The sequence below is a fragment of the Adiantum capillus-veneris genome, chromosome 7, assembly GCF_014529385.1.
Source record: "Adiantum capillus-veneris isolate H3 chromosome 7, ASM1452938v2, whole genome shotgun sequence".
NCBI classification, from domain to species: Eukaryota; Viridiplantae; Streptophyta; class Polypodiopsida; order Polypodiales; family Pteridaceae; genus Adiantum; species Adiantum capillus-veneris.
Window position 1 is genome coordinate 46,578,210 of NC_140937.1, and position 20,647 is coordinate 46,598,856.

A 20,647-nucleotide genomic window follows, 5' to 3' on the forward strand; every position below is an offset into this window, starting at 1 on the left:
GAGCTACCTCCTAAACGAGGTAATGACGACCATGCAATTGAACTTCTTCCAGGAAGTTCACCGCCTAACAAACCTCCTTATAGAGTTTCTCAAGCTCAACAAGAGGAGATTATGCGGCAAGTGCATGAATTAGTTGAGAAGGGCATGGTTAGGCCTAGCTCATCTCCATTTTGCTCACCTGTGCTATTAGTGCAAAAGAAAGACGGCACATATCGTATGTGTGTCGACTATAGAGCACTAAATAGGATCACTATCAAGAATAGGTTTCCCGTTCCACGGGTAGAAGACCTATTTGATAAGCTACAAGGATCGACCTACTTCAGTAGGATTGACCTAAAAAGTGGCTATCATCAAATAAGGATAGTTGATCAAGACATTGTAAAGACCGCATTTCGTACTACATTTGGTCTTTACGAATACATTGTCATGCCTTTTGGCTTGACTAATGCACCAGCCACATTCAACCGCTTGATGGAGAAGCTGTTCAGGCCTCATCGAACCTTCACTGGAGTGTTCTTTGATGATATTATCATCTACTCTAATTCATTGGAGGAACACAAGCAACACCTCCAGGTAATATTTCAAGTTTTAAGAGAGAATAAACTTTATGTTAATCGAAAGAAAAGTGAATTTTTCTTGCAAGAGATTCAATATTTAGGTCACATTATCTCTCAAGATGGAATCCAAATGGATCCATCCAAGTTAGAGGTAATAAAAGGATGGCCTAAACCAAGGAATCTTCATGAACTAAGAAGCTTTATAGGTATGTGTGCATACTATAGACGCTTCATAGAAAAGTTCTCACAAATTGCGGGACCATTACATGACCTAACAAAGAAAAATGTTAGGTATACGTGGTCTGCTAAGGAGAACAATGCTTTCGAAAAGCTTAAAGAAAAGCTTATCTCTCAACCTGTGCTTACACTACCGGATCTCTCAAAACCATTTGAGGTCCAATGTGATGCTTGTGGTGATTGCCTTGGGGCTGTTTTGCTCCAAGAAGGGCACACCATAGGCTATGAGAGTCGAAGGCTCGACCCTGTTGAGCAAGCTCTAGGCATATACGAAAAAGAACTCCTTGCAGTTCTACATGCCTTAGACTCATGGAAGCACTATTTATTGGGGACTCCTTTCATTCTGCAAACGGATCACCAAAGTCTTAAGTACTTCATGACGCAGACCAAGCTCTCCGACAAACAAATGAGGTGGGCAAATTTCCTTTCACAATTTCATTTTCATATTGCTCACATTGCTGGCAAGCATAATCAAGTAGCCGATGCACTCTCAAGACGACCGAGAGTGAATGCGGTTTCCATAGCAACTCACAATGATCTATCTTCAATGATAGATGAGTATGCTATTGATCCCGATTTTAGAGATGTGATTTCAGCCCTTGCATTAGGGAAGAAAGAAGAACCATTTACTTTACAAGATGTTTATCTTCTCTATGGCAATAGACTATGCGTTACTAACTCACTACGTGAGAAAGTAATGTATGAATCTCATGCTCCCCCATATGCGGGGCATAGAGGGATTCAGTCTACCCTAAAGGGAATTGAAACATATTTCTATTGGCCTACCATGAGAGTGAACATACACGAGTATGTTTCGAAATGTGTGGTATGTCAAAAGACAAAATTTGATAGAGGGAAGCAACTTGGATTGCTTCAACCCTTGCCAATCCCTAATTCACCTTGGGAGAGCATATCCATGGATTTTATCTTTGGATTGCCTAAGTCTATCCATGGGAATACGGGAATATGGACGATAGTAGACAGGTTCAGTAAACAAGCTCATTTTATACCTGTCAAAAAGACTATCAAAGCCCATCAAATGGCAACCCTCTTCATTTCACAAATTTTCAAGTACCATGGTTTGCCAATGTCCATAGTGTCGGATAGAGATCCTAGAATGACCAGTAATTTCTGGAAGGGTCTCTTTGAGAATTTAGGAACAAGGCTAAACTTCTCTTCGGCCTATCATCCACAAACTGATGGCCAAAGTGAAATAGCTAACCTAACCATTCTTGATCTACTAAAAGCCTATGTAACGGAAGTAGATCAAAGATCCCAATGGGAGAAGTACTTACCTTTAGTAGAGTATGCTTACAATAACACTGTACATACTTCCACAGGAAAAGCACCTTTCGAGGTAATTGAGGGAAGATCAAAAAGTCCCTTGCTACTTAAGGTACATGGGAAGATCTTCGCTGCAGATGAGTATAGCCGAGACCTACAAGAATCTTTCCAAAAGATTAAGGATGCTATCTCTATCTCACAGCAAAGGCAAAAGGCTGCTGCTGACAAGCACAGAAGAGCCCAAGCCTTTAAAGAAAACGATTGGGTCTTGTTAAAGTTTCCCAAGGCTCGATTAAGGCATACGACGGGCAAGAATCCTACGGGCCACCAAAAGTACTATGCTAAACTAGCAAAAAGGTACTATGGTCCCTTCCAGATTCTTAGGCCAATCAATGAGATGGCCTATCAACTTAAGTTGCCCAATCATTGGCTCATACACAATGCTTTTCATGTGAGCCTCTTAAAGCCTTACAAAGGAGAGCCACCTCAAGAACCAACTATTGAAGACCCACCGGAGATCGAGGACCACGAGGAGGTGCTGCAGCCCGAGTCCATTCTCCGACATGAAGACAAGGTATTAAGAGGCGGTAAGACTATCCAACGATATCTTATTAAGTTTAAGAATTATCCTTTTGAAGATGCTAGATGGATGCAAGGCATACAATTAAAGGATAACCTAAACCTTGTCAATGCTTACAATGCTTCCCAAGAGTAAGCAAATGTACAAAATGTTAAAAATGAACAAAAATTTTTGTCTTATAAGACTCTCTTTTTTTTATTTGTGCACAAAAATGAAGTAGTATGCATGCTTAGATCAAGTTTGCGGAGACGACGTCTCCCGAACACCAAGTAGAGCTTGTCACTCTACTATGGAAGACTGATAGGACTAATGTGCAGACATGCTTGCGGCAGCCTCAGGCTCTCAAGCGCCAAATGGACTAGTCATCCATTATGGAATGATGTCGTAGGGTAACATAGGGATCCTCTACCCGCTAAGAAAAGGACTCATACATATGCTTTATCTTCTCTACACCATAGTCGAGGACGACTATGATTTCAAGAGAGAGGTAATGTCATAATAATCAATATCTAATTCTCCTAAATGATTTTCTCATATTAAACTGATCATTTAATGTGGGGAAGTGCCAAGGGAGAAAAAGCTAGAATATTGGTTAAGCTAGCAGACCGGCCACAGTAGGAATCCAAAGGAGGGAAAATAGGGATCCAAAGGGGGGGGGCATCTGCAAAAGAGCCATGTGGAACAATGGGCCAAAAAGACCCTAAGGTTCAGCCCATTAAGACTTCCAAAATGCTAAGGTTCCAAAATTCAAAGGTTGTGTCCAAAGGTCAACCCTAGGGAAAATTGGATGCTTTGTGTGAACCCTAAAAGTCTTTGCACATCCCTACATGGGAGGGGGCGAGCCCCAAAGCTAGGGGATGAGAGAGAAAGCCACACACACACACACAGGCTCCCTTTACACAAAGGGAATGAGGGACACATGTCAGCTCCCTAGGCCAGATGCCCACAAGGTGTGCCCAGTTCCTATTGGAAGACCCTTGAAGTGGACCAATGAGAATTAAGCTAGAGTAAATCTAGTTTAATTAATTTAAAAACATTTAAAAAAAAGAAACCAATGAGAATTAAGTCTCCTAGAAGACTATTGGGCAGTCTCCCAAGGGGTCCAATGAGCATTCAGGAGCCCCATGGCTTGCCTGATTCCTATTGGCCAGGAGGCAAAGGGGTCCAATGAGAGTTTAGTTTAATTATTTAATTACCTAAAGCTCTCACAAAAGGGGAAAGGGGACACATGTCAGAAGGCTATCACTTATGCTGCTTAATTCCTATTGGCTTGACCTGGGGAGGTCCAATGAGGCAAAAGCCAGACCTATTTAGCAGCTAGGGCTCGCCCAAGAGAGAGAGGGGGCTGATTTTTGCTTGGCATTGACACACACACACTCACACTTGACCATGTGTGAAGGAAGAATACTCTATCTCCTCCCAAGCTTTAATGGAGAGCTCATCACCTACTCCAAGCTTGTGAGATAGAAGCCTACATCAACACTCTCTTGGCATGTGGATGCAAATCCAACCAAGAGCCAAGCTTCAATGCATGCTCATCTTCTCTACCAAGCTAATTACTAAGCTAAGCTATGCTAATATGAGTGATTATGTGAGGAGATGTACATCTTTCTCGTAAGATACTTCTGTTTCCTCTCAATCTACTCTCATACCCTGCTAGCTCTCACCATCTTCGAAGGTGTGTGAGGTCTTGGGTCTGAGAACGGGGATAATTCAAGTTGTGTTTGATTAAGTGTTTTGCTTGGTGTATGAAGCTTCCATCTTCATTGCACTAGCTAGTCTTGAAGGAACACAAAGAATTGTATTGTACAATGTCTCTCTTGATGGGAGAAACCATAATACAAAGCCTTTTGGAGGGGGGACCGGCTCCATGCAAATCCGGTCCTCAACTGTTGTCAATAGCTTAATTTCTCTCTCTTTTGAAAGTATTGTCGATGCTATCTAACTAGGTGTTATGCTTTTTGTTGCTCTCTCCACCCAAGCACTCTTGTAATTCTCATTAGGAATCTATTCTAATGAAATGCCCACTATGTTCATGCTAATTTCCGCTACACATAAGATTTTAGGCCATTAAATGTTACAGGGTGAGTGGGCGCAATCTCGTAAAACTAGTCGAAGCGAAGCTTCGAATGGCTTTAAAAAAAAAAAATGCTCTTCAATACATCACTAGACCCCATATCACGTGCAAAAGTGCTACCAAATGAAATTGAATGCCTACATATATTGCTCTACGTAGAATGTGACAAAGGGCCAACTAGAAGCGGCATCAAAAATAGATCATGATAGGCAGGTGGAATTGGAGATAACTGATTAGGAGGCTCAATTGTGGATGTACACAATGGTTCAACCATCCTCCCAACCCAACTGCTGTTATTATTTGGGATGCAATTTCGAAGGGTGTATGGGTGGTGTCGTTTTTTCAGGAGCACCTCTCAATGCTAGTTCTACACGGGCTATCGCGGAAGGTGCTTTGAGGACTTTAAAATCTTATGCACACTTCTACGTGCGTGCGTGCGTGCGTGTGTGTGTGTGTGTGTGTGTGTGTGTGTGTGTGTGAGAGAGAGAGAGAGAGAGAGAGAGAGAGAGAGAGAGAGAGAGAGAGAGAGAGCTAGTCACCTAAGCGTGAGTTATAAGAGCTTTTGTTCAATTAAGAGATTGGAAGTTTTGTACCAATTTATGGGCTTTATTGTGGAGAACAAGCACCATTTCGCAATAATGGCTTTCTCGAAAGAAGATTTCAGGAGAGATGTCTTTGCAATACTTTGATTGGCCGTAAGTGATGAGGAGTTTTCATGGAAACCTGCTAGATTAGGGTTTCCCTTCTCCTCTTACCTAGGGGAGGTCATGTCCTTCCCCGGGTTCCCCGGTCCCCTCTCTTCTCACCATGCTCCCGCCAAGCAACCTAGCACGTGGGATACGTCCTCCTCTCAAAGATCGCTTCTGCGTGACAATATTTCTCCCGCGCAGCCTACTTCCTCTTCGCTTGTTCCTCCCTTTCTCTTAGAAGCATTCCCTTTGGATCAAGCTTCTCTTCCTCTACAGGACGCGAAGACGCCTAAAGCTTGAGCGAGAGAGAGAGAGAGAGAGAGAGAGAGAGAGAGAGAGAGAGAGAGAGAGAGAGAGAGAGAGAGAGAGAGAGAGAGAGAGAGAGAGAGTCTTCTTGCTTCACACATGAGATTGTGTGAGTGTGTGTGTGATAATGCCTAGCCAAAATCAGCCCCCTCTCTCTCCTGGTCGACCCCTCTTGCAATTTACTCTTGTTGGCACCCCATTGGACCTTGCAAAGCTTAGCCAATCATAATTGAGAAGCATAAGTGATAGCCTTGTGACATGTGTCCCCCTTTTCCCTTTTGTGAGAGCTTTAGGTAATTAAAAAATGCAGCTAAACTCTCATTGGACCCCTTTGTCTTCTGGCCAATAGGAATCAGGCAAGCCATTGGGTTGTTGAATGCTCATTGGACCCCTTGGGAGACTGGCCAATAGTCTTCTAGAGAGCTTAATTATTATTGGTTCTTTTATTAAGTGTTTTTAAATGAATTAAACTAGATTTACTCTAGCCTAATTCTCATTGGTCCACCTCTATGGCCATCCAATAGGATTTGAGTGCACCTTCTGGGCAATTGGGCTAGGGAGTTGACATGTGTCCATTATGCCCTTTGTGTAGAGGGAAGCTTTGGAGTGTGTGTGTGGATGTGTGTGTTCTCTCACCTTTTCTCTCTCTTCCCCTACCTTTAGGGCTCGCCCCTCCTATCTGGGACCACTTGAAGACTTTTTGGTCATCACATAAGTATCCAATTCCATTAAGCTTGACCATTTAGACTTACCTTTGAATTTTGGAACCTTAGCATTTTGGAAGTCTTAATGGGCTAAAACCTAAGGTCTTTGGAGCCCATTGTTGCACATTGCTCTTTTGCAAATGGCCCCCCTTTGTATCCCTATTTTTCCCTCCTTTGGATCCCTACTTTGACCAGTCTGCTAGCCTTACCAATAATCTAGCTTTTTCTCCCCTGGTACTTCCCCGTATTAAATGATCAGTTTAGCATAAGAAAATCATTTAAGAGAATTAGATGTTAGTTATTATGACATGGCTCCTCCAGAAAGATCTACTTCAGATGTGGGACATAGGAACTCCTAGAGAATTCACGTGGCAAAATTACAACAGTTGTGAGTTAGCTAGGAAAGCCAGGCCGGATAGATGTTATCTTAGTCTCCCTCTGGCAAACATGTTAGATAGAATCAAGGCCAAGCCCGCCTTCACAAGTTGCTTGTCTGATCACTATCCCCTTTGCATCACCCTAGATGACAAGGCCAAGAAAGTCAAGAATCATTGGTTTCACACTGATCTTGAATTGTTCAAGCTTTAGGTGGTTCAAGATCAAATCGTGACCATCTGGTCAGAGTGCTTTAGCACCTCGTCCCCGGCAAAGCGAAACCACAGCAATTCACGTAAGCAAATCCCCGGGACAAGCCAACCAAGAGACAGTCTAAAGGGGTTAATGAACAAGGAGGAACCCACAAGGGTGAGATCCCGTTTGGCTTTACGAAGAGGAGCAGGAAAAATGGCCGTGCGGTATTGGTAATCAGCGGTTATCGCAAACTGAAGCCAGATCAGGAAAAAACGGGGTGGTTTAGAGGTGCTGTCGAGTGAGGAGGTGTGTCAAAAGTTTTTGCATTGGTCGACATGGCGTCTCGAAGCTCTGGGCCAATTTTTAGAGTCCAGACGAGTGGATTGTAGATTTCTAGATGTATATTCCATCACGGCATATGCCGAACGAGGATAGCAAGATACAGACTTTTCAGTTGGTGATGCGCGGTAAAGAAAAAGTGTGGTATGAAGCTTCAAAGAGTGAGCTGAGGCATGCTTGGGCATACCTACGGGCATGTTTCCTACATGATTTCTACAAAGAGATGTCCCCAATTGAGATGGATGCAAAACTGAAGGCGCTCAAACAAAATGTAAGCGAAGAGTTTAGTTTATTTTTGGATCGTTTTGAAGCATGTTGGGCAGAGTTAGCGGCAACCATGCAATTGGCTAATGGAGGCTACTTTAACCTGGATAAATTCATGGTACGCCTACTTCCTAAAGTGAGGGAAAATGTGGATTTTGAAATCCCCAAGAATTAAAATGGTGCAGTGGTCATTGCAAAGGCAAAGAGCAAGAAGATAACAAAGAAGATTGAACAAGGTGTGTTTCAAGCTACAAAGTGGTGATTCCTACCCAACCTCAGGGTCCAATGGATGTTGTTTATGAGGAGAACCATGGAAACCGGGGTGTAGCAGTTGTGCCACAAAATTGGGTGCAAACCGTGCAAGATTTGTCCAAGCAAATGCCGGAATTGCGGCTAAGTGTGATGGATAGAGGAAAACCAAGAGGAGAAATAGGTAGTGCAAGTCCATTTCCTGGTAGGTGCTACAAGTGTGGAGAAGAAGGACATTATGCATCGGATTGCCCTCATCCGTCGAGACAAAGAGGTGGTATTTACCCTTTGTTTGGAAGAGGTATAGGTCAAGCAAAATTTAATGGCCCGAGAGAGCAGGTAATCAAGAATCCACTGTAGCCAGCTCCTCCCGATGGTGGTGAAGTCCCTAGGGTGAATATCATTGGAGTGGACAAGGAGGATGCAAAGTTTTGGCCAAAAAAAGGGCTAGGACTGAGATGGAAACAGAGATTGAGTAGGAGACTAGAGCTCACAAAGGTAAATAGAATGTGTACAAGGGCAGAGAGTAGCCAAAACTAGCAAGAAGAGAAGGCATCACAAAATCAATCAAGCAAACTTTTAGCTAGGATGCAGCTACCCAAATATGACGTGGTAAGTGATGTGCAAAGCTAGAAAGCTAACGTTACATTTGGTCAGTTGTTGGCTTTGAATCCTAAGCTGAGGAGACAATTGTATACGAGTATGACAAGTGGTTTTTGTTTCATACTTGGCATCATGTATATCATGGTTGAGCAAGAAGCAACCTATTGTGGCCACTTCCAGTTGTGAGGCTGAGTACAGGGCAGTCTTCAGAGCTACGGTTGAGTGTGTATGGCTTAGACGCCTTATGGCTGATTTGGGTGTTGGACATGACACTTCCAACACTATCTACACTTATAGTTAGAGTGCATTAACAGTTGCGAGGAACGCAATTTTTCATGCTCTCAAAAACCACATTGAGGTGCATTACGACTATGTTAGGGAGAGGCTCTCAGCAAGAGAAATCATATTGGCTTATATGCCAACGCAGGACAACCTTGTAGATCTTTCCACAAAGGCATTGTCTCATGAGAAGTTCAAAGCTTTTCACAAAGCTTTGGGCTTACTCCCCTTTGTGGACTGATCATGTCCTCAGGGCATGGCACTTCCCTATACTCTATGTGCCAGCTCTCGTTCACCACATCACTCCCAAGGGGGATTTGTTACCATATACATGTGGTAGTGATGTGTGTGAACACACTTAGGACCGTCATGGCATTTTTTCCCTCACTAGGAGGTTTTTCTCCCCGTTCATTGTATATATACCCATCACTCTAGAGCTATATTATCTTTCCATTGCACATTAAGTAATACACACTTTGTTGTGTGCCTTGAGCTTCCTTTGTCTTCTACAGGCTGTGTGTGTTTCTCTGCAACCCTAATTCCAACAACATATTGCAAAAGCATCCAAAAAAAGCGTGACAAATACTTTAGCCTTATGTACAAATGAGGCCAAACCTTAAGCACTAGACGGAGGCTCCAACAAGACTAGATCCTTGGCCTTCTCTAGATCCAATTCAAAACCGTTTTGCGACACCACATGGCCCAATAATTGCACCCAAGGCTGTGCTAGTTTTCACTTCTTGGGATTCAATTGACCTCCTTCTTCATGAAGCCTTTGAAAACATAGCCGTAGCTTTGACAAATGATCTGTCCTTGAGTTATAACATCGAATGTCATCCATGCAAACCCTAATGAACCTACCAAGGTAGGGACCAAATACCCTATTCATCCAATCTTGAAACGTGGCATAGGCATTTATAAACCCAAATGGTATCCTATGATATGCAAGACATCCCCATGGAGAGATAAATATCATCTTTAGTTGGTCTTCAAATACAATACCTATTTGAAAGTACCCCAAACACCCATCCATGATGAAATACCTCTCATGGCCAGCCACGAGATTTAAGATTTCATCCTAAAACAACAACGGGTAGTGGTTTCTCTTGGTCACCACATTTAATTGCTTGTAGTCAATGCACACCTGCCATTTCCCATTGTTCTTAGGAGTGATAACCATTGGGGAAACTCTGACTCCTTCACAAGGTAAATGATACCTTCATCTACCAAAGAGCTTCTTTTTTAGTCTCGCCTAACCTCCTTAGCTTTTGTGCTTTTGGCGTGTACCCTTCCTTGAGAACTATCTTATGCTGCCCAAGACCCTTTGCTCCTCATAGATCCTTGTACTTCATTTCAAACAGACTTGGAAAAAAGGCACACAATTGGAGATCGACTTCTCTCTCTTGCTTGGTCAAATCCTCGCTCAACATATTGGCTACCTCTTTTGCACCTATGCCATGAACCTGCAGTTACATCTCCTCTTTTGCCTCAAAGCCTTCTATGGTGACACCAAAATTTTGGCAACTATCTTCATCATATCATCCTCGCTTTCTTATTTCGTGGTATCTATATAGACTTCTCATCATAAGCTATATTGGTCTTGTACTTGTAGATTGTTGTGTCATCCTCATCTCTTGCCACCATAGGTGAAAACGGCTCTCTTTGGTCTTCAAATCTAGTACCACCTGTCTTCCTCTCTGTGTGTTGGGCAAGGTGAACACCCTACTCTCCCAATCGTGCTTATCACCTATTGTAAGCATCCATGGTCTACGCAAGATGATAGGGTATGCATTATCACCTACTTTCATCACAAGAAATCTATTAGGCACTCAATGCTTATCACCTTCACTCTCACATCTTGAGCCACGCCCAAACACCTAACTTTAGCATGGCTAGCCATGCTCATGTGCAAATTTGATTTAGCCATTGATTTGACACGTGTTTCCCTCATTGTAGCATTAACATTTGGAAAGTAATGTACATTGCATTGGCACCTAAAACATTAGATTTTGAGCATTCATCTATAAAAACTCTCTCTCTCTCTCTCTCTCTCTCTCTCTCTCTCTCTCTCTCTCTCAACCATGGTGGCTACTTCCTACCTGCTTTGGCTTATAGAGGCTTCTTCTAAACTATGCTATGTAAGAAACTTGTGTAGCAGCTCCAACCACCTGTTTTTGTGTAGATCTTTCCTACTTGGTACAAGAGGAGAGTGTGTGTGCCTAGAATCAGCTAGATCACTTGACAAATATTCCATAGCTAGGTTCAGGAGTTAGTTGTCAGATATTAAATCAAATCAAATGAACTGAATCAAACTTGATATGACTTAGCACTAGATTGAAATAGTCTCATGCATGATTAAAAATTGAATAGATACTAGCTCAATGAAAATGTGACAAATTAAGTTAAGCCAGAAATCATGCAACTTATAATAAAGTGAATTGGCTCTTGATAGCCAAATTTTACAATTAAAAGTTCTCAAGAAGTTGACTGCCAACTAGCTCAAATGAAATTTTCAGTTTAGACCAAACTATGAGCTAGCATGTATATAACTTTAATCATAAGAACTAGAGATGCAATATATGAGCTAGAGATGACTGCAACGTTGTTGGAATGGAAGTGAACGGCTCTAAATAGCCAAGTTTTACAATATACTGCAATGCCAACTTCCCTTGTAACAATGGAAGCTCATGTGCAATCAATCCTTCAAAAACAACCCAATCATTAGAGCTCTTAAGCATATTCAACAACATCGCCTCCCCTCCTCGATCGTGTTGCTTGGAGATTTTTTCAACGCTCTCATAAAAAATGAAATCTTCCACCCTCTCGCTGCTCCACATGCCACTTCACCCATTTCCCCCCTTTAAGCCTTGTGAGGATCTTTTTAGATTCCTTCAAAACAATTGATTCAAAATCGTACCGCACATACTAAGGTTGTTTGATCCCTTTATTTTTTAAGAGACACTAATGTTTTGAGACCCTAACACAAGTGCATACATCCCTATTTACAAAAAAATAATCTTCAAGAAGAGATCAAATGACATCTAATAGCTGTAGCTATTGGCAATGTTTCATTTATTCGTTTATTCATTTATTATTCAGATTCCTAATGGAATCCACATGCATCCAACCTATATCACATGGCCAATTCGGCATGGCATTAGTAAAACATCCATGAATCGAACTCACACCCTCCTCATCGAGAAGGTGGTCACATTGTCGTAAACCAATATGGCCAACGATACTTGATGCTTGAATCATGCCTTTTTTATTAATTAAAAAAATTAGTCAGCTTGCAATAACGCACATGATGCCTCGTGCATGATTCATCCGTACTCTTCCCTCATCCTGCATGCATGTGAAACAAGCTCTCATCTCACCCTACCTCACATTCTTCAACTATGGCCTACGCTTGCACGTACGAATCACGAGAGAGCATTTTTTGAAGATTCTAGATATTTTTAGATTTTCCTTAAGCTGGTACCACCTACTAGCTTGCGTTGAAAAACTCAATCACAAGTAGATTCATTTATTCGTTTATTGACATCTAATAGCTATTGGCAGTGTTTCATTTATTCGTTTATTCATTTATTATCCAGATTCCTAATGGAATCCACATGCATCCAACCTATGTCACATGGCCAATTCGGCATGGCATTAGTAAAACATCCATGAATCGCACTCACACCCTCCTCATCGAGAAGGTGGTCACATTGTCGTAAACCAATATGGCCAACGATACTTGATGCTCGAATCATGCCTTTTTTATTAATTAAAAAAATTAGTCAGCTTGCAATAACGCACATGATGCCTCGTGCATGATTCATCCGTACTCTTCCCTCATCCTGCATGTAGGTGAAACAAGCTCTCATCTCACCCTACCTCACATTCTTCAACTATGGCCTACGTGTGCACCTACGAATCACGAGAGAGCATTTTTTGAAGATTCTAGATAGTTTTAGATTTTCCTTAAGCTGGTACCACCTACTAGCTTGTGTTGAAAAACTCAATCACAAGTAGCTATTACAAAACAATTCAAGAGCTTAAGAAGATTGATCATAAACACACATCACATAAAGGGATGTCAATTATGTTCCACACCATCATCAACATGCTTGGAAAATTACTCTTGGTCAGCTATCCCCTTTTCTCCAATGTGGATATATATCTATCCACATGGTTCTCATGATCATATCGCATGCCCATAGCAAGCATTAGTTGTCTTCTCTCATAAGAGGTAGCAATGCCTACATAACTCAACCCAATGAGCACTTGCATAAGCTCAATTGAGATTCAAAGACATCCATGGAAAGGTTACGACCTTGCAATTTTTTGCTATACAATGTGCCAGAAAAACTTGTTGTATATGTAGCCCTTTGTAGCATATAGTGTGTTGCATGCATACTCTTTCATGGGAGTAGGCTGTCTATACCATACATACAAAAATGTAAGCTATACATGAGATGGAGAGGGGTCAGAGCTAGTAGATAGAGTTGCATAGATGCATTAACAAGTTGGTTTTGCAAAAAACTGTTGATAATGCACTATGACAAGTCATTCATTAGGACGAAACCTCCATGAAAGAAAGCTTTTAAGTTTTGCCCATCTTATCATCAAAGCATGACTAAGTATATTAGCAGCCCATTGGTGGCATGCAATCCATTTACCTAATTTTATTTCTTACTATATGTAATTTACCATCTATCACCTCATATAGCGGTTAGGAGGGTGCCACAACCTATGATTTAGGTAAGTCCTCTAATAAAAGGTGTTTCATTAATAGGGGTTAGAGTTGAATTGTAGAACCCCTTCCCATTGCTCACATGGAGGGGTTAGTCCATAGCCAATGAAGTGTATTGTCAAACGGTATTGAGTTATACTACTCTACAATGCTTCTAACGCATCTACTCCTGGGAGAAAGCCATTCTTTTAACCAAAGAAAGGTGTTAATGTATTAGAAAAGAAACAAAGAAGTTACATCAACTAGCTCAAGGAGTGAGCTTATGATTACATCAAGGGGGCCATATTGGCTGATAAAAAATAGTACAAACTACAGGGCATCTAGTTCAGTTCTAATATGGGCCAACAATGCTTTGGATTGATCCCAGAGATCTTCTAGTATTTCAAGATCTTCCTTGAGTTCTTCTTCCAGTTGGTCTTTGTCATAGCAGTCCTCACCTTCTATTCCCGCAGCTTGAGAAAGCTTGCCCGCCAGAACCAGTATCTTTGACTTCTTTCTGTAGAGCCGGCACTCGGATATGTTTAGTTTCTCCGTCTGTAGGGATATTTCATCAAAGAAAAATTTCATGTTAGGCACCTGGGAAGTTTCTTCAAAACAATAAAAATACCTTTGTCTCCAGATAGCCCATATAAACTCTTCACGGATGTGGTTCCATATTAAAGAGGGGGGGGCTACTCTGTCCCCCAACAACACCTGCTTCCAAGATAAAGGTTTTTGGAGAACTCTGCTCACTGGCTCCCAAAAGGGTTTGTTGAAGGGGCAGTTTAGAAAAAATTGTGCTAGATCTTCAGTGTCCCCCTTGCATCTGTTGGAATTAGGGTTGCAGAGAAACACACACAGCTTGGAGAAGACGAAGGAAGCTTAAGGCACACAATAGAGAGTGTATAACTTAGTGTGCAATGGAAAGATAGATAGCCCTAGAGTGATGGGCGTATATACAATGCACGGGGGAAAAAACCTCCTAAAGAGGGAAAAAATGCCCCGGCGGTCCTAGTGTGTTCACACACATCACTACCACATGTATATGGTAACAAATCCCCCCTGGAGTGATGCGGTGAACGAGAGCTGGCACATGAGTAAAGGGAAGTGCCATGCCCTAAGGACATGATCAGTCCACAAAGGGGAGTAAGCCCAAAGCTTTGCAGAAAGCTTCAAGCTTCTCACGAGACAATGCCTTTGTGAAAAGATCTACAAGGTTGTCTTGTGTTGGCACATAAGCCAAGCTGATCTCTCCTACTGAGAGCCTCTCCCTGACATAGTGGTAATGCACCTCAATGTGCTTTGTGCGAGCATGAAAAGCTGAGTTCCTCGCAACTGCCAATGCGCTCTAACTGTCAGTGTAGATAGTGTTGGCAGTGTCCTGTCCAACACCCAAATCAGCCATAAGGCGTCTGAGCCATACACACTCAACCGTAGCTGTGAAGACTGCCCTATATTCAGCCTCACAACTCGAAGTGTCCACAGTAGGTTGCTTCTTGCTCAACCATGATATACATGAAATTCCAAGCATGAAACAAAAACCTGATGTGGACACTCGCGTGTCAAAACAACCAGCCCAATCTGAGTCCGAAAAAGCATGTAAGTCTGGCGGCAATGATCCCCCCTTGGGATAAAACAAGCCAAGATGTAAAGTGCCACTAAGGTAGCGGAAAATCCTCTTGACAGCCTGCCAATGCTTAGACCTTGGGCTATGCATAAATCTGATGACCTGTGAGACTGCAAACTGAATATCCGGCCTCGTGTTGCATACATAAATGAGGCAGCCAACAGCAGTTTGGTAAAGAGTGACATCAGCAGGATCACCAGCATCATGCAGACTCAACTTCAAACCTGTTCCATGGGAGTGTCAATAGGTTTGCAATCCTCAAGTTTAAACTTACATAGCAATGTCTCTATGTAACTTTTTTGACACAAGGCAATACCACCATCACACTGCTTAAACTGTATACCCAAGTAATGATGCAACAGCCCCAAATCTTTCATCTTGAAAGTAGCATTCAAATCAGCCTTAAATTCAGCAATATGTCTCTCATTTGGTCCAGTGATCAGCAAATCATCAACATAAAGAACCACAATGAGAAGTACATCACCCTCATGCTTTACATACAATGTGCTTTCTGTTGGACTGTTACGAAAGCCTTGTTTGACCAAATGAGTGTCAGCTTTCTCATACCAAGCACGAGGAGATTGCTTCAACCCATACAAAGCCTTGTTACATTTGCACACTTTGTCCTCTTGTCCTTTTATGAAAAAACTGCGAGGCTACGTTACATAAACTTCCTCAAATATGTCACCATTCAAGAAAGCAGTAACAATGTCTGATTGATGTACATCCCAACCAAAATGAGCTGCCAATGCACATAGAAAACGCACAGTAGTCATACGACAAGTGGGAGCAAAAGTCTCTTCATAATCTATGCCTTTTTGCTGTGCATAACCCTTCGCAACAAGTCGAACCTTATGGCGATCGATCTCACCATCCGGCTTGCGTTTCAACTTGTAAACCCACTTCGTACCAATGGCCTTTTTGCCAGGAGGCAAATCACATAAAGTCCATGTGTCATTTTCTATAAGTGCATCATATTCTGATTGCATGATGGCAGCCATCCAATTTTCTAAATTCTGTGCTTCATCAAAAGACAGAGGCTCCTCAACATCATGTAAACTAGACACAGCCAAAGCATAACAATTTGATGCATAAGATGCATGAGAGCCTGAACGAGTACGACTAGACAAAGGTGCATCCAATTTACTGTCACGCGAAGTGTTCACCAGCCATTTTGGCATACCTCTAGCCTGCTCATTTTCAGCCCTTTCCTCATCAAGTACATCATGTACATCTGCATCAGTAATAGGCTAATCTAAAACATTTTCAGAAACCCCCATAGGCTGTACATTTGCCTCATTGGAACTTACATTCATATTTCCACCACTGAAAAGAGGCAACAAAGTGTCATAAATGTCATGTGAGCTTACATTACTGTCTCTAGTACATGACAGCAAGGGCTGAACAGAATCTTCCAAAAACACTACATCCCGAGAAACCAGAATACGTTTTGTTTGCGGATGATACAACCTGTAACCTTTGCTTTCAGCACTATAACCAACAAAAATACATTTGACAGCCTTATCATCCAATTTTCTGCGCTGCACTTGTGGCACCAAAGCATATGCCAAACATCCAAAAACATGCATGTGCTCAATAGAAGGCTTTCTATCATGCCATGCTTCATATGGAGTAATAGACTGCAAAGCTTTCGTAGGACACTTGTTAAGTACATAAGTGGCACACATGATGGCCTCAAGCCAAAAAGAATGCGGCAAAGCTTGACTTTTGACCATACATCGTTCCATTTCCGTTAGTGACCTGTTTTTCCTCTCAGCAACACCATTTTGCTGAGGTGTATAAGGCACTGTGTATTGGTGTTTTATCCCACGACTAGCCAGAAATGCATTAAATTCATGAGACATATACTCCCCCCCTCGATCGGAACGGAGGGTGCCCATAGTACATTTCGATACATGTTCAGCCATATCCAGAGATTGTTTGAAGCACATAAAAACTTCGGACTTCGCTTTAAGCGGAAATACCCATGCATGCCTGGACTAATCATCAATGAAAGTCACGAAGTATAGGTAATTGCCCAAGGACGGTGGGCCCACAAACATCACTATTCACAAGCTGCAACCTGCATGTGGCCCGAACTGAACCATCCTTTGGAAACTTAGAACGCTGCATTTTACCCAAAATACAGCCTTCACAAACATGTTTGACAGGTGCTTCAAGAGGTGGCAAAGAAGCAACCATATCAGATTTCTGCAAACGCAGCAAATTGGCAAAATTCAGATGACCAAAACGTGCATGCCAAAGTTTTGCATCTGAAATAGCCCTTGAATCTGCAACAGCATTTGCAAAATTTTGTCCACACTTGTCATACAAAGTGAGCTTATACAGCCCACGGCACAAAAGCCCAGATGCAACAATTTCATCACCAAAACTGAGATCATGAACTGTACATCTGTCATCCACAAATTTGACTACAAGTCCAAGTCTAGCAAGTGTGGATACAGACAAGAGATTCTTCTTGATCCCAAGTACATAAAGTGCATCAACAAGTGTGAAGGAACTGCCATTAGCAGCAGTGAGCACAATCTTTCCAACTCCCTGAACTGGATAAGAGGCGTTGTTGGCATAAGTGACTGAATTCCCAACGTGTTGTTCCCGAAAATAGGAGAAATGGAGCGGGAACAACACATGCTATATAGCACAAACCGTAGAAGACTATAAGGCACCTGTTATGCAAAAAACGGCATTGACAGAAATTGCACAAAATGACGAAATAGCCTGTGCAGTACTGCCTGTAGTGGAAACGGAGGCCGAAATGAGCCCAAATCAAAAATCAGTATTTGTCAACCTGCGAACGCTTGCCAAAGCTCACTGAAATCGGAGAAAGTGAGCAGGCGTATGCTGGAGCAGCTGGCGACTAAGCCCGGGAGGGCGTGACCTGCTCTGATACCAATTGTTGGAATTAGGGTTGCAGAGAAACACACACAGCTTGGAGAAGACGAAGGAAGCTCAAGGCACACAATAGAGAGTGTATAACTTAGTGTGCAATGGAAAGATAGATAGCCCTAGAGTGATGGGCGTATATACAATGCACGGGGAAAAAAACCTCCTAAAGAGGGAAAAAATGCCCCGGCGGTCCTAGTGTGTTCACACACATCACTACCACATGTATATGGTAACAGCATCTGGGACATTTTCCATCAATGAGCCCAACCTCTTTCAGTTTCGAACCAGTCCAAACCGCCCTGTGGAGGATGAGCCAGAGCAGTGCCGATTTTCTAGGAGAGGAAGCTTTGGACTAGAGAGTTTTGAATTTGAACGCCCACTGCTTCTTGTCCAGTGACAGCTTCCATCGCAAGTTAAGGGAGACGTAAAGAGGAGTGTAGAGGGGGGAAGGGAGGACCTGGAGGTGAGAAAGCTTGAAGCCCCCTCGCCACATAACCCCGCAGAGGGAGAACTCATGGTTGCAGTTGAGGAGCCAATGCCAGGAGATAGAAAGAAGCTTGAGACTCCTTCTGAGGAAGGTGATTTCCCAAGGTCTGAGTTGAAACTTGAGAGAGAGATCCAAAATCAGATATCCAGATCTCATGAAGCATTGGGGACCAGATGTCAGCCCAACATCTCACGCCTTTCTTGTGAAGGATGGTGGAAATTCCGGAATGTTCTTGTGGGACGTCCCGGCTAGTAAGCCATGGCCACCAGATGAAATCATTTAGGAGCAAAGACTGGCTATGGTTAGATTTCCAGTTGGGGACCAATTTTGACCTATGTCGATTCCAGGCACCCCATAGGAATTGAAGGAGATCTAATCTTATGGCAAGGGATGGGTAAGGAATAAAGAACAGGGAGAGAGGTGGCATATTCTTCCGGCCAAGGTGGCCAATGATGCAGAATCTGTTCAAGTTCCTGAAGAGAAGAAGAGCCCATTCCTCCTGGCTATTCAAGAGAGCTTGAGAGATGGTCTTGTGGGCCAATTTGTCAGCCAGCTGAGAAATGTTGATGATACCTAGTCCCCCTTTGTCTTTTGAGAGGCAGCAGATGTCCCATTTCACCTTGGGTTTTTTATGGGAGGTGAAGTCTCTCACCCAGAGAAAGCTGCGGCAGATCTTAACTATGTCATCTAAGCTACGCCATGTAGCTATGCACTTTCAAAAGTCCGCCATGCAATGGTGATCTAGCCTACGGGCCAACGGTGAAGCCCCACAAATATGGAAAGCTTTAAGAGCTTCCATCATGAGGTAGTTTTTGGCCACCAATGCCAAAGACAAAGTACTCACCAAATGGAGAAGCTTGAAGCTCTCTCCCTATGAATCCATTCACAAATATGTAGACAAGTTTTGGGATTTACATCTCAAAGCCACCATCTTCAAAAAGATGGATTTTGGAGAGCAAAAACAACAATTTTGTGCGGGCTTAATTGAAGAAATGGCGGAGTATGTCAACTCCCAAAGGCCACGCACTATATTTGCGGTTATACACCATACCATGGTGGCTTCCCGAATCAATTTCCAAATAGGGGCTAAGAGAAATCTTAAGCCCACGGAAAACAAGGGTTCCAATGAGCCTAAGGGGAAGGACAATGTCCAAAAGTCTCCTAAGGGCAATTCCAATAACAACAAAGCTAAGGAGAAGGGAGTTTACAAAGGCAAAAACAAACTCTCTCCTGAAGAGCTTGAGCGTTATCGCAAGGATAACCATTGTTTCAAGTGCGGCAAACAAGGGCATGTGTACCGTGGTTGCCCCCAAAGAACACCCTCCATGAGCCTCCTAGAGCTACCTTGGTTGAAATCCAAGAAGAGGAAGCTCACCACAAAGGATCTCCTCTATGCCATGCTTGGGGAAAGGTAAGAGAACATGATGCTTTTATTCTCATTGACCCTGGTTCTACTCGCAATTTCATATCCACAGAGAATTACAAAGAATTAAAACTAATGAAGAAAGTAGAGATTAAATTAAGAAATGTTTCTCTAATTACAAAGAATTAGCACTAGCCTTCTAAGCGTGGGCATTAAGCTCAAAGCTAAGCCATCCATAAAGTGAACACTCAAGAGAGGGCTCTCAAGAATAGATACTCAAGAATGAATCCTCAAGAATAAAGCCTCTTTGCATAATAGGCTTTCTTATAAAGGCTTTCCCCACAATCCTTTTTACTATGGGATAAGTTGAGCCCTTTAGTTAGCATATACAATTTGGAACTCCCAATGAGCCAAAGACCTTATACAATGTGAATAGAAAATATTATTCACATCCATAGCACATCCCTGCTTGATGCATAATCGGTGTCCCATGTGTTAGTCGTAGCATCACCTAATCAACCCAAGACAAAACAAAATTATCAATCCTAGGATGGGCAACCCGGCTAGGGCATGGAAGCATGAACATCATTAAATGTATCAAATGAGAGGATTCAAGAGAATGATCTTCCAATGCAATAGAGATTATCCATGAATCACTAACTCTAATCACACCATAATCATCAATCAAGCATCACCTACACACATTAAGCCCACCAAAGTCCGACTTGCCATAGACTAGAATCTCAAAGCACACTCTTAACAAGCACACAGTAATTGCATTGTTATTGGCCTCTCCAATCACCACATA